Source organism: Schistocerca serialis, chromosome 3, assembly GCF_023864345.2.
Source record: "Schistocerca serialis cubense isolate TAMUIC-IGC-003099 chromosome 3, iqSchSeri2.2, whole genome shotgun sequence".
NCBI classification, from domain to species: Eukaryota; Metazoa; Arthropoda; class Insecta; order Orthoptera; family Acrididae; genus Schistocerca; species Schistocerca serialis.
Window position 1 is genome coordinate 341,322,083 of NC_064640.1, and position 19,456 is coordinate 341,341,538.

Consider the following 19,456-nt stretch of genomic DNA (forward strand, 5'->3'; position numbering starts at 1 on the left):
TTCGGACCTGATCAGCTTTTCGCGCGTTATTGCCATTAGCATCTATAGAAAATGGTTGAAGAACGGTGAAACGTCAAGCAGGTTACGAGGTATTGGACGACCGTGTCTCCTCACAGAACGAGGACGTCGGAGTCTTGCTCCCACTGTAAAGCAGGATAGACGGTAACGTTTGCAGATCTGGCTACAGCGTAAAATGCTGGTGCAGGCAAAAATGTTTCTTTCGGAGCACACCGTTCACAGCAGATGACCCATTTGTGCTCTCATGAAGATCTGACAACATTGTCAGTTACAATTCCAGAGATCACTTGATCATATACACTAATGGAAATGGAAAAAAGAACACATTGACACCGGTGTGTCAGACCCACCATACTTGCTCCGGACACTGCGAGAGGGCTGTACAAGCAATGATCACACGTACGGCACAGCGGACACACCAGGAACCGCGGTGTTGGCCGTCGAATGGCGCTAGCTGCGCAGCATTTGTGCACCGCCGCCGTCAGTGTCAGCCAGTTTGCCGTGGCATACGGAGCTCCATCGCAGTCTTTAACACTGGTAGCATGCCACGACAGCGTGGACGTGAACCGTATGTGCAGTTGACGGACTTTGAGCGAGGGCGTATAGTGGGCATGCGGGAGGTCGGGTGGACGTACCGCCGAATTGCTCAACACGTGGGGCGTGAGGTCTCCACAGTACATCGATGTTGTCGCCAGTGGTCGGCGGAAGGTGCACGTGCCCGTCGACCTGAGACCGGACCGCAGCGACGCACGGATGCACGCCAAGACCGTAGGATCCTACGCAGTGCCGTAGGGGACCGCACCGCCACTTCCCAGCAAATTAGGGACACTGTTGCTCCTGGGGTATCGGCGAGGACCATTCGCAACCGTCTCCATGAAGCTGGACTACGGTCCCGCACACCGTTAGGCCGTCTTCCGCTCACGGCCCAACATCGTGCAGCCCGCCTCCAGTGGTGTCGCGACAGGCGTGAATGGAGGGACGAATGGAGACGTGTCGTCTTCAGCGATGAGAGTCGCTTCTGCCTTGGTGCCAATGATGGTCGTATGCGTGTTTGGCGCCGTGCAGGTGAGCGCTACAATCAGGACTGCATACGACCGAGGCACACAGGGCCAACACCCGGCATCATGGTGTGGGGAGCGATCTCCTACACTGGCCGTACACCACTGGTGATCGTCGAGGGGACACTGAATAGTGCACGGTACATCCAAACCGTCATCGAACCCATCGTTCTACCATTCCTAGACCGGCAAGGGAACCTGCTGTTCCAACAGGACAATGCACGTCCGCATGTATCCCGTGCCACCCAACGTGCTCTAGAAGGTGTAAGTCAACTACCCTGGCCAGCAAGATCTCCGGATCTGTCCCCCATTGAGCATGTTTGGGACTGGATGAAGCGTCGTCTCACGCGGTCTGCACGTCCAGCACGAACGCTGGTCCAACTGAGGCGCCAGGTGGAAATGGCATGGCAAGCCGTTCCACAGGACTACATCCAGCATCCCTACGATCGTCTCCATGGGAGAATAGCAGCCTGCATTGCTGCGAAAGGTGGATATACACTGTACTAGTGCCGACATTGTGCATGCTCTGTTGCCTGTGTCTATGTGCCTGTGGTTCTGTCAGTGTTATCATGTGATGTATTTGACCCCAGGAATGTGTCAATAAAGTTTCTCCTTCCTGGGACAATGAATTCACGGAGTTCTTATTTCAATTTCCAGGAGTGTAGATTAAATGGTGAATCGATGGAAACAAGTAGCCTGGTCGGACGAATCACGTTGGATGCGACGACAAGGTCGATAGTCGTGTTTGAAAACTCCGTCGTATACTCGTATGGGTGCTAGAGATATACACTACGCCACAGAAGTAGGTCGGTGGGGGCAGTAGTATGCTGTGGGAATAATTCACCTGGGTTTCCGCAGGAAAGCTACGATGGACCTGTCGAATTCATCCCACTCAGAATCGACGGTGTATGGTGTCCCATATATGCGATAACAAGTTCTTAAGGTGGTGGTCATATTGTTTTATAACGCTGACTCGATCTAACCCACTTGATTTGTATTTTTGTGGTATTCCTAAACTATTCGAAACGAATGTCTGACTAGTACCTAGCAACAGACCATGGTGATCATATTCCCCATCTTTAACCCATTGTTAGTAATGTGGAAATGGTAGATTGCATTATAGTGGTAACAACAGATATTCTTCACTTGTAATGTTTGAGGGCCACTCCCGTTCACTTAGTTTCCCCTGAGGTATGATTTCGGCGATTCTGATAATTTCCCACTACTTTAATGAGTCAATGAGAGATTCGAAACCACGTTACACTGATGAGCCAAAACATCATGTCCACCTTCTTAATAATTTGTTTGTCCGTCTTTGGAACGAAATAGGTCACTGACTTTGCGTATCAGGGGTCCGAACGTTTATTGATAGGTTTGTGGAGGTGTGTGACACTAGATGTCTGCGCACAGGTCATGTAATTCGCTTAAATAATGGACCACTGGTTTGCGTACGTGGTGATTGCTCCAGATAGCGACCCGTATGGGTTCCATAGAATTTACATCAGGCATATTTGATCATCGAGACATCAACGTGAGTTCCTATAATGCTCCACTGTATAGCACGGTTCTGGCTCCGAGACACGCACAGTTATACCGCTGAAAGATGACATTGCTTCGTGGAAGACATCAAGCATGAAAGGATGCAGGTAGTTCACAGCTGTTAGCGTGTCTTCGATTGCTATCACAGGTCCCATGCAAGCACAGGAGGATGTCTACCATAGCACAATACCACTCTCATCAGCCTGCATCCCTGGCATACTGCACACTTCGAGCCGCTGTTCACCTCGATGATGGCGTTTGTGGAGATGACCAACAGTAGTGGAACGAAGTTTGCGTAAACCCACGCTGAATTGTTGCCAAATTTATTCAAGATGGCAGATCCAAGATGGCGGCCACACATGTGGCAACTTCACGCTGACATCATGGTGGGAAGTTCAAATTTTGGCGGAAAAATACGTCAATTGGGTTACATCCACTAACCTAACTTCACCTCCCTCCTGTCCTCTACCCCCTGCCCCCACCACCCCCTTTAAACTCCCCTTCCCATCCCTCACCCACCTAGAAATTGGTGGGATAAGTACTCAGTCGGTGCTAGGCTGCTGGATGGGATGGATGTAAGTCTTTATTTTGTAGGCATTGCAGTATATTGTTTATTTAAACGACTAGCGTTGTGTGCTTACCTTGAGCTTTGGAGTCCAACTGACTTAGTTCACAACACCACCACCAGAGGGCGCTGTTGCCCTCCCCCCCTACACTCCTGTGATGGCAGGAGAAAATCGCTCAGTGTGCGTCTAGCTGCTGGACTTGGAGGACATATGTAATTGTTTAGTGTGTACTTTGTGTTCAATGGATGAGATGTCTGTGCTGGAGAAGGAGGAGCTGAATAGGTATATTAGCTTTTATCATGCAGCTGAGGACTGTGTCCATAGCCACCTGCACAATGTGTGGAAAGCAATGATATTTGGGGAAAGTATGAAGAAGGCGAATACTCTTCATCAAATAATGAAGATGCAGCAGGATGGAGCTGAGTTAAACTTCGCAATTCATGCTGATAAATGCGTATGCTGTAACTGAAGATCATTTGATAAAAGTCCATTCGGTCTTCCAAAGCGCAAGAAGCAAGACGTTCACACACTCTGGTGCATGCGCTCCCTGCCCAAGAGTCTCTGCGATCCACTGAAGAGTCTTTATGCTGGGCTCATAGCGCTGGCACGCGGCAGCTGCAAGAGCGGCAGTACGCCAAGCAGGAAATACCTCAGCCTTCTTTGTGGCTCAGGGATGACTCTTCTTGTTGAACACGAACTGCTACAGGAGTTATTAAATCTGATGTCTAAGCAATGTGCGGAATATTGTCACATACACATTTTGAAGATGTCACAGGAACTAAATTTACCACTGCAAAAAAGTGAGAGCTTTGCAGATGATGCAAGAATATTTAAATAATTTATGATGCAAATACACATTTTATTCTGAGGAATAACACCACAGCAAAACTTGAACAAAGACTCTAAAAATATATCGCAGTACACTTGTGAAACCATCCCTGAGACCCATCACATGCCTTTGTGGGAAACAGATATTGAAACTGATATCAGCTGCAATATCTGATATTACACGCCAAAACGACAGTATTTGGAAGTCGAATTAAATATCTCCGTAACTCTATACAGGACGCTTATCACTTTTCGAGTTTTAGCTGCTTGTTTGAAGGCACTGAAAGAGAGACAGAAAAATTTTTGAGTCCTACACCTGCTGTGGTGTTCATCACTTTCCTGAAACGGTGAGTGAACGTAGTTTATATTTGCTGCTGTGGTCAGGGACGTTATTTTCCTCACTTCTCGAAGCGCACACTGGTGTCGAGCACAGATAGGAAAATCAGAACAATTACACAAACAGAATTCGAAACATTGCCCTACAGGCGAAAAAAATGGCCGGAGTTTTCGGTGAATTTTCGATGTTCTACAGCTGCTGGTCAGGAGATGCTTCAAAGCCAAAATGGCGGGTTGGGGAAATCATCCCACCTGACCTAACGAGAGGAGGATGGTCTGCTTGGACCTGTCTACATCTACATCTACATCTATACTCCGCGAGCCACCTTACGGTGTGTGGCGGAGGGTACTTATTGTACCACTATCTGATCCCCCCTTCCCTGTTCCATTCACGAATTGTGCGTGGGAAGAACGACTGCTTGTAAGTCTCCGTATTTGCTCTAATTTCTCGGATCTTTTCGTTGTGATCATTACGCGAGATATATGTGGGCGGTAGTAATATGTTGCCCATCTCTTCCCGGAATGTGCTCTCTCGTAATTTCGATAATAAACCTCTCCGTATTGCGTAACGCCTTTCTTGAAGTGTCCGCCACTGGAGCTTGTTCAGCATCTCCGTAACGCTCTCGCGCTGACTAAATGTCCCCATGACGAATCGCGCTGCTTTTCGCTGGATCATGTCTATCTCTTCTATTAATCCAACCTGGTAAGGGTCCCATACTGATGAGCAATACTCAAGAATCGGACGAACAAGCGTTTTGTAAGCTACTTCTTTCGTCGATGAGTCACATTTTCTTAGAATTCTTCCTATGAATCTCAACCTGGCGCCTGCTTTTCCCACTATTTGTTTTATGTGATCATTCCACTTCAGATCGCTCCGGATAGTAACTCCTAAGTATTTTACGGTCGTTACCGCTTCCAATGATTTACCACCTATGGCATAATCGTACTGGAATGGATTTCTGCCCCTATGTATGCGCATTATATTACATTTATCTACGTTTAACGAAAGCTGCCAGCTGTCGCACCATGCATTAATCCTCTGCAGGTCCTCCTGGAGTACGTACGAGTCTTCTGATGTTGCTACTTTCTTGTAGACAACCGTGTCATCTGCAAATAGCCTCACGGAGCTACCGATGTTGTCAACTAAGTCATTTATGTATATTGTAAACAATAAAGGTCCTATCACGCTTCCCTGCGGTACTCCCGAAATTACCTCTACATCTGCAGATTTTGAACCGTTAAGAATGACATGTTGTGTTCTTTCTTCTAGGAAATCCTGAATCCAATCACAAACCTGGTCCGATATTCCGTAAGCTCGTATTTTTTTCACTAAACGTAAGTGCGGAACCGTATCAAATGCCTTCCTGAAGTCCAGGAATACGGCATCAATCTGCTCGCCAGTGTCTACGGCACTGTGAATTTCTTGGGCAAATAGGGCGAGCTGAGTTTCACATGATCTCTGTTTGCGGAATCCATGTTGGTTATGATGAAGGAGATTTGTATTATCTAAGAACGTCATAATACGAGAACACAAAACATGTTCCATTATTCTACAACAGATTGACGTAAGCGAAATAGGCCTATAATTATTCGCATCTGATTTATGACCCTTCTTGAAAATGGGAACGACCTGCGCTTTCTTCCAGTCGCTAGGTACTTTACGTTCTTCCAGCGATCTACGATAAATTGCTGATAGAAAGGGGGCAAGTTCTTTAGCATAATCACTGTAGAATCTTAAGGGTATCTCGTCTGGTCCGGATGCTTTTCCGCTACTAAGTGATAGCAGTTGTTTTTCAATTCCGATATCGTTTATTTCAATATTTTCCATTTTGGCGTCCGTGCGACGGCTGAAGTCAGGGACCGTGTTACGATTTTCCGCAGTGAAACAGTTTCGGAACACTGAATTCAGTATTTCTGCCTTTCTTCGGTCGTCCTCTGTTTCGGTGCCATCGTGGTCAACGAGTGACTGAATAGGGGATTTAGATCCGCTTACCGATTTTACATATGACCAAAACTTTTTAGGGTTCTTGTTTAGATTGTTTGCCAATGTTTTATGTTCGAATTCGTTGAATGCTTCTCTCATTGCTCTCTTTACGCTCTTTTTCGCTTCGTTCAGCTTTTCCTTATCAGCTATGATTCGACTACTCTTAAACCTATGATGAAGCTTTCTTTGTTTCCGTAGTACCTTTCGTACATGATTGTTATACCACGGTGGATCTTTCCCCTCGCTTTGGACCTTAGTCGGTACGAACTTATCTAAGGCGTACTGGACGATGTTTCTGAATTTTTTCCATTTTTGTTCCACATCCTCTTCCTCAGAAATGAACGTTTGATGGTGGTCACTCAGATATTCTGCGATTTGTGCCCTATCACTCTTGTTAAGCAAATATATTTTCCTTCCTTTCTTGGCATTTCTTATTACACTTGTAGTCATTGATGCAACCACTGACTTATGATCACTGATACCCTCTTCTACATTCACGGAGTCGAAAAGTTCCGGTCTATTTGTTGCTATGAGGTCTAAAACGTTAGCTTCACGAGTTGGTTCTCTAACTATCTGCTCGAAGTAATTCTCGGACAAGGCAGTCAGGATAATGTCACAAGAGTCTCTGTCCCTGGCTCCAGTTCTGATTGTGTGACTATCCCATTCTATACCTGGTAGATTGAAGTCTCCCCCTATTACAATAGTATGATCACGAAACTTCTTCACGACGTTCTGCAGGTTCTCTCTGAGGCGCTCAACTACTACGGTTGCTGATGCAGGTGGTCTATAGAAGCATCCGACTATCATATCTGACCCACCTTTGATACTTAACTTAACCCAGATTATTTCACATTCGCATTCGCTAATAACTTCACTGGATATTATTGAATTCTTTACTGCTATAAATACTCCTCCACCATTGGCGTTTATCCTATCCTTGCGGTATATATTCCATTCTGTGTCTAGGATTTCGTTACTGTTCACTTCCGGTTTTAACCAACTTTCCGTTCCTAATACTATATGCGCACTATTTCCTTCAATAAGAGATACTAATTCAGGAACCTTGCCCTGGATACTCCTGCAGTTTACCAATATTACGTTGACTTTTCCTGTTTTTGGTCTCTGAGGACGGACGTTCTTTATCAACGATGATAATGTCCTCTCTGGTAAGCCGTCAGGTATTTTATCGTTTCGCCCAAGGGGGGGTCCCTCTAACCTAAAAAACCCCCGTGTGCACGCCACACGTACTCTGCTACCCTAGTAGCTGCTTCCGGTGTGTAGTGCACGCCTGACCTGTCTAGGGGGGCCCTACAGTTCTCCACCCAATAACGGAGGTCGATGAATTTGCAACCATTATAGTCGCAGAGTCGTCTGAGCCTCTGGTTTAGACCCTCCACACGGCTCCAAACCAGACGACCGCGATCGACTCTGGGCACTATGCTGCAGATATTAAGCTCAGCTTGCACTACGCGTGCGATGCTGGTTGTCTTCACCAAATCAGCCAGCCGCCGGAAGGAACCAAGGATGGCCTCAGAACCCAGGCGGCAGGCGTCATTCGTTCCGACATGTGCTACTATCTGCAGCCGGTCACACCCAGTGCGTTCAATAGCTGCCGGAAGGGCCTCCTCCACATTACGGACGAGACCCCCCGGCAAGCACACCGAGTGCACACTGGCATTCTTCCCCGACCTACCCGCTTTTTTCCTAAGAGGCTCCATAACCCGCCTAACGTTGGAGCTCCCTGTAACTAATAGGCCCGCCCTCTGTGACTGTCGGGACCTTGCCGGAGAATCGGCCACTGGCCCAACAGGCGAGGCATCCTGTGGTGGCTCGGAAACGATGTCATCACCACTAGGAAGCACCCCGTACCTGTTGGAAAGGGGTAAGGCAGCTGCCACGCGGCCAGATCCCACCTTCGCCTTTCGGCCAGGCACGCGCGAGCCCACCACTGTCCGCCATTCACCCTGGAGTGATGGCTGACCGGTAAGATGCTCACTGCCGGAAGACGCAGCGACATCAGGGGTTCCATGCGATTCCAAGGCCACCGAAGTAGGCATAGGTCTCACCACAGTTGCCCCAACGCCACTACGAGCCGACGCCTGCGCCTCGAGCTCGATGAGCCTAACAGACAAAGCCTCCACCTGCCCCCGAAGAGTGGCCAATTCTCCTTGCGTCCGCTCACAACAACCACAGTCCCTACACATGACTATGTTTACCCTACAAGCGAACGGTGTACTCGCCTTATTAGCAGCAGGAAATCGAAGTGCTCTCTCACTGACGGTCTAACCGACACTGAGCTGTTCTAACCAAACAAACAAAAGCCTGTACGATACGAGGGTCGATAGCAACGGCGATACTGTACACTACACTGTTATTAAAATAAAAGGTTGTGTCTAGTAGGCACTCAAACACGCAAGAAATTACAAAAATAAAATAGTAACTACCCAGATAACTGAAAATAAGTTGTACCTGTTTGAAGCTAGTAAAAATGTGTAACAAGCGAACGGTGTACTCGCCTTATTAGCAGCAGGAAATCGAAGTGCTCTCTCTCTGACGGTCTAACCGACACTCGAACAATGTCACATAACTTTTAGTAGATACCTCGCCCCTCTCTTGTTCAAACCATTCTGTACAGGATTCTACGCCCCGCGCAAAGGATTTCTTGCGACTCTCTGACGCCGTGGATTTTCCTGTGAATAGAGCATTCTGATTGATTCTTTTTGAGTTTACCTGCCATGCAGCTGCTGCTGCCCACGTGAGAGCACTGTCCGCTATTTTCTGCAGGCGGACAAATTACGAGACTTTCAACGGCAAACGTATTTTGTTCAGATCGAAAAAATACATACAGAAGTCATGTTGCACTGACAGTTAAACCAAACAGAGGTGGTTTACAGATCCCTACATACGGTTACTATCGTCAGACACACTCACATCGAAGTGGTAAACATAATTCGTATCCTGCACCGTACAAAATCATGACTTACATGTCCTCCATATACCTATTGGCCTCCTGAAGCTCATACGTATACTGCGAAGAAATACAGATACCAAAAAACAGCCGGCCGGGGTGACCGAGCGGTTCTAGGCGCTACAGTCTGGAACCGCGCGACCGCTACGGTCGCAGGTTCGAATCCTGCCTCGGGCATGGATGTGTGTGATGTCCTTAGGTTAGTTAGGTTTAAGTAGTTCTAAGTTCTAGGGGACTGATGACTTTAGAAGTTAAGTCCCATAGTGCTCAGAGCCATTTGAACCATTTTTGAACCAAAAAACATAAGCAAATCCACTGTATAAAGTCGCAGCATTAGATATTTCCCACGAGGTCAGTCAGTTATCCACCATGGCCAAAGGCCTCGAGGCAACCGCCCACAACACTTATTGGCTTTATTCGCGATCTGAGCCCCATCCACGGATCGCAGTCACTCTCCGAACTCTTGTGCGAAGAGTGAGCTAGTTCCCCGGCACAAAGGCGTTAATGTTTCCGGCCCCGACCTGCTTCCTTGCTTGCATGCTGCTATGCGATCTACAGTCATCTACAGACTCTGGGATTACATGAACATATGTACTTCCACGTAGTTTTGCCAGAATATCACACCACTTCTGCGATAATTCTCGATATCAAGCACGTAGAAGTGTGCTACCGACCGACTGCACAGTATAATTCCGATGATAAAGACTGAAAAAAAGAAACATTAGTGAGGAGCAGTGAAGTGGAACGTCCTGTAAACTACTGAGTAACCACAAACTTGTCTGCAAAGTCTTTATGTGAGAACTCTAAAATAGAGGAAACTAGTAGTTTTACTAGTATTTTTCTAACAAATACCACTGTCAATTATTTAACAGTTTCCAAATCGTCTTTCTACTTAACAAAGTCAACTAAAGTGTTTCTTATGTCTTGAGAACCAGCAAATGTCTCTTACACATGTTTTTCACCATCTAGATGCACACAACACACATCACAATGGATGTTCTCTCAACCAAATAAAGGCGGGTAATGAGTAGAATGGTACTACAGGCAGCCACCCGGACAGTTTACATGTGAAGGAATAGCTGTCCAGCGCAAACACTTGACCATATTGAATCTTCTCAAATTACCTCGGACAATGCTCCCAACACACGCGATTCTGAGTATCAGTTTTCCTAGAGGGCGACGCGGTTAAGTCACTTGCATGTAGTACCCCAGCCCGTCTAGTTCAGAGGACTCCTGCCGTAAGCCGGAAATGTCAGTCGTTCCAGCCACAGGCTACGTCCATCACGTGTGCTCCCGCACCACTTAGGAAACCAGCCACATATTTATCACAGTACTTATAGTCAAATATTACGATATTAGCCGTAGTCTGATGACATTTGGCAACGGCCAAGTACTGGCAATGCCTCCTCCCGACAGCTGTGGTTCTGGAAATATGAAATCTATAACCTTCTTATGACTGGACATAATTTTCGATGTAAAATCTTTCATTCACTTTATGGCTATCAGTGCGTTGAAATCGCAATTTTCCATATGAAATCCACACCTTCCTTTCGACATAACAAAACAATTTTCTTTGCACATGAAGGAACACTGACCTTAGTAACTTTACACCGCACCACGTACTTTATAAGCCTACTCATCATAGCGAAGCTATCACACATCCACTATTAAGTATAATACTTCGCCAATAACTGAAGTTGATACCAAAAAATACTGAGCGATAATCCGCGATGGACAGACATGTTTCATTTGTTTTTCTTTCGTGAGCCACCAGTGTGTCTTAGGAAGAGAGACATTATCGTCTCATAAGCGACCAGCTTTTAAAAACACGACCTCAGCGGCTATATTGCTGTCACACAGCATAAAAAGCGGTGTTGGTTCTATAGGCGCACACAAGTATTGCAAACGATATCCATGTAAAAAATTATACGAACTTTATCAATCAAGGTATGGTATTGCTTCCAAATGAAGTAGCCTTCCACACAAATTCAACAACACTGAATATATGTGGTGATCGCTGGGGTATGTATTAACAAACCAAAAGCGCAGGTGCACGTCACTGGCGATGGAAGCTCGTAATAAGATCACCTAATTTAGAAATTGATTCGGTTAAGGAGTGTGGTATTAAGCCGATATTTGCAACTTCCTTATGCCACCACTAGATATTACTCACACGAACATATAGTATTTGTAACGCATTCTATCACGATACCATGTCAGATGTTCTGTGATATATCCAGGGCATTATAGGCGAGGGAGGTCGATAACTGAGAATGATCACATGGTGTGCTATGTGAGGAATCACTTTAAGAATGCAACTCTAGATTGAGGTCCTAAGAAATGTACAAAATCCTATGAGGAAAATATTGGCTTTTAATAGCTATAGTGTTACTGGGAATTTTGTCTGCGATTTGGAATCATGTCTTTCAATTCAACCATATACTTGTGTTGGATATTATGGAGACGTTTTGTAATGATTACCGCCACTAGTGAATCATATTTGTGGCTCCCTCACTTCTCGGAACGAGACACCGTTTTCGAAGCTGTCTGTTAAGGACCCCATACAGTAAAACCCCAGCTTTGTATTTTAGACACTCCTTCTGTATCTTATAATTGTTCCTCGGTCTCTGCAGATATGACAATATGATCGTCTCAGTTTGAGTCAGAATTGAGTGTATGTTGGGGAGCGCTGTATATATCACCTTCTGCAACCCATAGAGAAACAGTGTGAGCTGAATTAATGCGATAGGATCGTGTTCTGACCACTCGGTGGAAAAGGGAACATGTTGCTGTAGCTCTACCAACTTTGTATGATGTGTGAGGCTAGCGTCACACGAAGGTTTCTCGTGCAACACGAGACAGTAGTAAAAAAAGACAGTACGAGCAGGAGGAGGACAAGAAGTTTGCTACTGAAGTGCAGTACATTTATAGACAACACACAGGTACTGCAATCTGAAGAAGATCAGCATCCCTCAGAGTGTATGCATGTCTGTCAACCAAACATTCTCTCTATCAGCGTTATTTTTGAAGCATCCAACACAGGAAAACTATGAACTACAAAAATTCCACTAATGTCACCCAGTATAAAACTCAATGCCAGCATGCAGACAGTGTGTGGTTCTTGATATCCTCAGTGGTCGAAGTCGCCTGTGCAAACCAGTTGAAAGTTTCGCCACCTGTACTGTAGGAGGACCATATCCCACAGATAATTAGTCCCAAAAGAGGGTCCCTGTGTTGTTGTTTGATATACTATTTTTTTCTACTGTATCACATCCAGGCACTGTATTATTACAACTTTGTACACCACCATACATTTTATTTTTTCCATCATGACATTGTCTTTGTCAAGTTCTGAACTGACAGTAATAAGTTTCAATCTATTGGCTCTGACTGAAAGCTGCACATTGCATGGTGTAAATTACATTGCTGCTCCCACATCACAAAGATTGATGATTGAAATAAAAAACAGTCACAACATATGGAAACTGGAAGAGTTTTGAGGCATTGTGGAGCATTTCCAAACAGCTGTCTAAATATGACTGATGACCTCTACATTTAAACTCATCTTTCACAGTGACGGGATAGCAGATGGCTCGGTGTTCCGGTTTGACTGATTCCCCATACTGAGTCACGTATGCAGTCACTGTTTCAGTGCTAGCCACCAAGTCTTTCTGTCAATCAACCATTACGTGGTAATCAACAGTGTACCAGTGGATGTATGGGATGGAAAACACACTGTCAATGTACTGTAACAAGCATCACAATTGATAGTGCAATCAATTTCAGGAGTTTTACCAGTTCTTTTCCGCAATTTCAGCACCGACAAATGACATATAGCATGCTTCTCAGTTTCTTATCATCACTAAAACCACCCATCCACTACTTAGCTAATACCATTCCGAATGTAGATACATAATTGTGCAATAAATCCACTGATTTTTAATTCTCTAACATGTATGGCATCCTATACCAATCTACATATTTCTATCACTTAGATCATAATGTGTAATTTACGGTTACGATTGCCTATCTTTCCCTATACAGATGGGAGTCACAGAGCATTCTCACATTCTTAGGATAAAGTTACAGATCTCCTCACATTGACTCTGACCAAGCCTCCCTACAACAGTGTCACCGATTCAATTTTCAGCTGATCAGAAGTGGACTGTTACCTTCCACATCTCGTGAAGAAACAGAGTGAGCCAAGTCTGCAACTGCTGTTCAGGGAAGACTGTACTGCCCCGATCATACTCACGGCACCAATGCTAGTGCACAAAACCTCTCCAGATGTGCGCATGCCAAGGAGGTTAGCTCTGTTTATCAGAGTGTAATAGATAAAAAAGTTTTGTGATTATATAACAGACGGTTATGAAGAAAACGTGTGGTTTTATGAATGATGGAGCTCCAGATGGATGGACTTCGAAGCGTTTTACATAAATAAACTGCGCTATCAAATGTTCAAATGGCTCTGAGCACTATGGGACTCAACTGCTGAGGTCATTAGTCCCCTACAACTTAGAACTAGTTAAACATAACTAACCTAAGGACATCACAAACATCCATGCCCGAGGCAGGATTCGAACCTGCGACCGTAGCGGTCTTGCGGTTCCAGACTGCAGCGCCTCTAACCGCACGGCCACTTCGGCCGGCAAACTGCGCTATCAATTCTAAAGTATTGTTCTAGTGTCTGATGTCAGTACCAACACGGTATTGGTAAAGGGAAACGAGTGTAGAACATAAACACATGCACTCTAATGCAGGACATAAATGTCCATCATCTGACATATACGTATACTGCTAATTTTCTATTCCACTCACTATGGTGACCAACTTTAAGAACATAACACCACTTCATTAAAACATAGAATCTTTGTGATACATGCACAACAGCCGGCCACGGTGGCCGAGCGGTTCTAGGCGCTTCAGTCAGAAACCGCGCGACTGCTACGGTCGCAGGTTCGAATCCTGCCTTGGGCATGGATGTGTCTGATGTCCTTATGTTAGTTACGTTTAAGTAGTTCTAAGTTCTAGGAGACTGATGACCTAAGATGTTAAGTCCCATAGTGCTCAGAGCCATTTGAACCATACATGCACAACACAGCTTTCTGGAGGTGCATAGCTCCCACTGTTTACATCTGACAGCAGTTCAGAAATTATGCTATGGCCGTATCAGTCCTATACAAAGTGAATGCCTCTTACAAGAAACACAAACAAACTCATAGAAACGTTATTTGACATGTGAAACTGCAGGTCACGCTGCCACTAACTCTGTAAACAGGACATCTGTCAAGCAGTATACTCAGGGATTGCAGTACCTCTAAAACAACGGTCACTAACTTAGAATCACTGTAGTTGTAAAACTGAAAACTCAATTTTATGGCCCAAGGTGCAACAGGAGAGTGGAGTATGTTGCATAAATCTTCTTTCCTCTAGAAGAGGGTGCTCAAACAGAATCGACATGTTTCATTGTCTCTTTCAGTTGAAAGTCCTCTGATGACTGAGAGGTTTGCTGTTAACGATTGCAGGTAGGTGTGTCATATGTCACACACAGAACACGCAATTATACACGAGTCGAATGCAGATTATACCACACAACTGATATACTACATGATAACATAGGAAAAATTGTTGTTATAAAGTATCCTTAGCTAAAGAACGTTGTATTACCAGTTGAGGGACTGAAAAATACAACTACAGACTGGATAGTGTGTTTGACCCAGTGCGAGGCTGTTTAGATGTTACAAATCCTAACAAATAGTATTTAAAATGTGTTTCTCTCTACTATCCACTAATCACAACCTTGCAGTGTCAGCTAACAAACGGTTCCCGTACTTCTTTTTAACAACATTCTACACTACTGGCCATTAAAATTGCTAAACCAAGAAGAAATGCAGATGATAAACAGGTATTCATTGAACAAATATATTATACTAGAACTGACATGTGATTACATTTTCACGCAATTTGGGTACATAGATCCTGAGAAATCAGTACCCAGAACAACCACCCCTGGCCGTAATTACGGCCTTGATACGCCTGGGCATTGAGTCAAACAGAGGTCGGATGGCGTGTAGATGTACAGCTGCCCATGCATCTTCAACACGGTACTACAGCTCATCAAGAGTAGTGACTGGCGTATTGTGACGAGCCAGTTGCTCGGCAACCATTGACCAGACGTTTTCAATTGGTGAGAGATCTGGAGAATGTGCTCGCCAGGGCAGCAGTCGAACATTTTCTCATCCAGAAAGGCTCGTACAGGACCTGCAACACGCGGTCGTGCATTATCCTGCTGAAATGTAGGGTTTCGCAGGGATTGAATGAAGGGTAAAGCCATTGGTCGTAACACATCTGAAATGTAACGTCCACTGTTCAAAGTGCCGTCAGTACTAACAAGAGGTGACCGAGACGTGTAACCAATGGCACCCCATCCCATCACGCCGGCTGATACGCCAGTATGGCCATGACGAATATACGCTTCCAATGTGCGTTCACCGCGATGTCGCCAAACACGGATGCGACCAGCATGATGCTGTGAACAGAACCTGGATTCATCCGAAAAAAAAAAAATGACGTTAGGCTATTCGTGCACCCAGGTTCGTCGTTGAGTACACCATCGCAGGCGGAGCGTCTGTGATGCAGCGTCAAGTGTAACCGCAACCATGGTCTCCGAGCTGATAGTACATGCTGCTGCAAACGTCGTCGATCTGTTCGTACAAATGGTTGTTGTCTCACAACCGTCCCCATCTGTCGAATCGGGGATCGATACGTGGCTGCACGATCCGTTACAGCCATGCGAATAAGATGCCTGTCATCTCGACTGCTAGTGATACGAGGCCGTTGGGATCCGGCATGGCGTTCCGTATTACCCTCCTGAACCCACCGATTCCATATTCTGCTAACAGTCATTGGATCTCGACCAACGCGAGCAACAATATCGCGATACGATAAGCCGCAATCGCGATAGGCTACAATCAGACCTTCCAGTCGGAAACGTGAGTGTGCGCATTTCTCCTCCTTACACGAGGCATCACAACAACGTTTCACAAGGCAACGCCGGTCAACTGCTGTTTGTGTATGAGAAATCGGTTGGAAACATTCCTCATGTCAGCACGTTGTAGGTGTTGCCACCGGCGCCAACCTTCTGTGAATGCTCTGAAAAGCTAATCATTTGCATACCACAGCATCTTCTTCCTGTCGGTTAAATTTCGCGTCTGTAGCAGGTCATCTTCGTGGTGTAGCAGTTTTAATGGCCAGTAGTATACTGTATGTCTATTGGGGTAATAGTGATACATGCTAGTCGACTGCGATCTCTGATGCTTTCCTGGAAAAAAGATAACCATCTGCCTCTAAATTGACTTACATCTGTGTTAAAGGATGACAGTGGATGGAGTGCTTGATTGAGATGGGGTTGTAACGAGGTATGATTTTAATAGTAGACTGATGCATTCTAGAGGGAGGGAGATGTTCATGTGAGACATTTTCCACGCGTTTAACCATTTTTTCCAGATGTTCTCTTGTCATAGATTAATTACGTCGTATAACCTGCGCTCTGACTCTTATCCAGCTACGTGTTCTGTCTGTGACTTAGAGCACTATCTACTTGCTATCGTTAACGTCCAACCTCTCAGTCATCAGAAGACACTCAGTTATGTGTGATGATGAAACATCTCCATTCAGTTTCGTCACCCTCTTCTAGGAGAACGAAGATTTATGTGACGTACTCCATTACCCTGCCTCGTCTTGAGCACTTGCATGGGTTCTGTGTTTAAGATTGGTGCGGAACAGTCTTCACTGAACAGCAGTTATGGACTCGGCTCACACTGTTTCTTCACGAGATGTGGAATGTAGCGGTCTAATTCAGGTCAACTGCAAACTAAATCGGTGACAGTGTTGTAGGGAGGGTTGGTCAGAGAAAATGTGAAGAGATCTTTCAGTCTCTAACTTTATTTTATGAATGTGAGAATGCTCTGTGATTCCCATCTGCATAGGGAAAGGTGGGCAATAGTTATCGTAAATTTCGCATTATGGTCGAAACGCTAGAAATATGCAGATCTTTTTCTACTACTATCTCGAATTGCATGAGGAAGCTTCATTTGGCGCAGGCGCGGGCCGGAGTGGCCGAGCGGTTCTAGGCGCTACAGTCTGGAACCACGCGACCGCTACGGTCGCAGGTTCGAATCCTGCGTCGGGCATGGATGTGTGTGATGTCCTTAGGTTAGTTAGGTTTGAGTAGTTCTAAGTTCTAGGAGACTGAAGACCACAGAATTTAAGTCCCATAGTGCTCAAAGCCATTTGAACCATTTTTTTGGCGCTGGCCTTACACATTGTATGCAGTTGGTGGAGCTATCGCAACATGTTCCCATTTCTACTGAGAGCTCAAAACACGGTCTTGTCACATTAACTCAGCTCACCCTGTTTCTCCAAGGTTTGCAGAAGGTGGTATATACAGCACTCCGCGACATCTGCTCAGCTCTGACTTAAATTGGAATGATCACATTGTCATATCTGTAGAGACTGAGGAACAGTTACAAGATGCAGAGAGACTGTCTAAAATACCAAGTTGGAGTTTTACTGTATGGGGTCATTAGCAGATAGCTTCGGAAAAGGTGGCTCATTTTGAGAACTAAGAGTGCCACGAATATGATTCAGTAGTGGCTGTAATCGTTAAAAGACATCTCCATAGGATTTTATGCAAGTGTGTAGTTGAATGGAAAGAGTTGATTCCAAACTGCAGATGGCATTTCTACCAGAAAGTGTAACACAAAAGTTCTTTCAAGCCAGTATAATGGTCATAGGATTTTGTACATTTCTTATGACCTCAGTCTCTCTCTACCTGAACAGGCTTTGGAAGGTCCAATGGTACCGACTGGCCGCCGTGTCATCGTCAACCCACAGGCGTCACTGGATGCTGATATGAAGGGGCATGTGGACAGCACACTGCTCTCCCAGCTGTACCTCAGTTTATGAGAACAGAGCCACTACTTCTCAGTCAAGTAGGTCCTCAGTTCGCCTCACAAGGGCTGAGTGCACCCCACTTGATAACAGCGCTTGGCAGAACGGATAGTGACCTATCGAAGTGCTAGCCCAGCCCAACGGCGCATAACTTCGGTGATCTGTCGGGAACCAGTGTTACCACTGCGGGAAGGCCTTTTGCACCTCAATCTAAAGTTGTATTTTTTAAAGTGATTCCTCACATAGCACACGATCTACTGTCTGGGATCTTTCTCAGTCAATCATCATTCTCCTTCACCTATAACCCAGTGGATATATCGCTGAACCTCTGACATGGCATCGTGATAGAATGCGTTACAAACACTATTTGCTCACGTGAGAAATATCTAGAGGTGGCATGAGGGAGCTACGAATATTGGCTTAATACTACGTTCCTTAGCTGAATCACTTCTAAGCTCGATGGATTTATTACTAGCTTATGCCGCCAGTGACATGCACAGGTTAATACATGCACATGTTAATACATACCCCAGCCATCACCAGCTATATTCAGTGCCGTTGAGTTTGTGTGATACGCCACTTCATTCGGCAGCAATATCATACCATGATTTATAAAGTTTGTGTAGTTTTTAACATGGATATCATTAGCAATAATTTTGTGCGCCTGTAGAACCGGAACCAGGTTTTATGTAGGGTGACAGCAATATAGCCGTTGATTTCGTGTTATTAACAGGTGGTCGCTTATAGTACGATTATGTCCCCCTTCCTAGGACACACTGGTGGCACACGAAAGAAAAACAAACGAGACATGTCCATCCACCATGTGTGATAGTTTCGCTGTGATCAGCAGGCTAATAAAGTATGTGTTTGGTTGCAAAGTTACTAAGGCCGGTGTTCCGACATGTGCAAAGAAAATGGATTTATCCTCTGAAAGGAAGGTGTGATTTGACATGGAAACTCAGTCTTCAACGCATCAATAACCATAAGGAGAATAAAAGATTTTACGTGGAAAGTTGTGTCCAGTCGTAAGAAAGATACAAATTTTCGTATTTCGAGAGCCACAGACATCAGCAGGGGCTATTGCCGATACTTCGCTCATTGTCGAATGTCATCAGATTGAGGCCGCAATTGCAATATTTGACTATAAGTGCAATGATATATATGTCGTTGGTTTCCTAAGGTAATTCTACCTGAGGCGTGAGAACAC